The sequence below is a fragment of the Gavialis gangeticus genome, unplaced genomic scaffold, assembly GCF_001723915.1.
Source record: "Gavialis gangeticus isolate Ggan-Ray unplaced genomic scaffold, GavGan_comp1, whole genome shotgun sequence".
Taxonomy (NCBI): Eukaryota; Metazoa; Chordata; order Crocodylia; family Gavialidae; genus Gavialis; species Gavialis gangeticus.
In genome coordinates this window covers 27,863,617-27,864,925 of record NW_017728994.1, presented here as the reverse complement: position 1 = coordinate 27,864,925, position 1,309 = coordinate 27,863,617, and positions in this window count along the sequence as shown.

Here is a 1,309-nt window from a genome sequence, read left to right as displayed (position 1 = left end):
CCCAGGCCAGAAGCCCCTGCTGGGGCTTCTGGCTAGGGGGGCAGGGCTGGGTGGGTCCTGCGGTTGCAGGAGCTCCCCCCTCCCCCCTGCTTTCCCCCCCACACTCAGCACCAGCTCATTACCTGCTGGAGAGCACAGGGTCAGGGCTGAGTACTGCCCCCCACCTGTCCTGTGGGGCTGGGGGGGCACTGGGAGTGAGCGGGAGCATGGGGCCCACAGTGGGGTCTTGGGGCCAGTGCTGGCGGGGCCCAGAGCAGGGTAGCAGGAGTACAGGGTCCCAGGCAGTAGAGGCTCTATGGAGCTGGGCCAGCTCCACCCCCTCCCTGCTGCTGCAGCCCAGCCTGGCTCCATAGACCCCCTGCTACCCTGCACCCTGCTCTGGGCACCACCAGTGCTGGCCCTGAGACATTGCGACATTGGTCCCAAGATGGTGACCAGGGGGTGGGGCACCTGTCAAGGTGCGGGGCTACCCATGTGGCACTCGACAGCTTGCCAAACCTGGGTAAGTGGCCCTCCGTCCAAAATAATTGCCTGCCCCTGGATTAGACTTGTGGGGCAAAGTGTGCACTTGTGGCTCAGGGCAATGTGAGCTGGATCTGGCCTACAGACTCTCTCTTTCCCTTCTCCCAGCCTACCTCATCTGGCAGGATCTCCAGCTCATCTGGGACCTGTGCTACATGTGACACAGATCCCAGAGCAGCTGGGCCAGGTAATGCACATGGTGCAGTCGGGCTGGAGTGGCACTGCGCTCCATGTGGTGAACCTTCCCCCAGGTAGTGCAGTTCCAGACTTGCTGGAGCAACCATCAAATCAGCTATGCTGGGAAAAAGGGGTCCACACACCCAATCCAGCCTGCAAACCTGCCCCATGCCACCTCATCTAGCCCACAGGGTCAGATACCTTTAACACCCATAATCTATTTTAACCACTTTTTTATTTAAGCTGGGAGAAATACTACGGAAGCTAGCAATGCCTAAAGTTTTAAAGTGTGCTTTAGAAATGTATGTCTATGCTAAATTCAGTCATTAGGGATTACTGCCAAGGAAGAGTATGCAATTGGTTAAACTCAATCAAGTCTAAACAGTGCAAAGTTTCAAGCCTTATTGAAACAGATATTAAGGTTACTATGATCCATTTGCCCCACCATTTTCTGTCTCTTCCTGCATGTTAGTCCTACTTTTTCTCTGATATCTTTAAGAAAGTAGCATCATACAATAAAAAAATCTGCATCATGTTGAGGACTTGGTGGGTAGGCATGGCATAAAGTAAATAGTGAGCTTGATTGATTTTTTTTTTGCAGCCAAAAAAA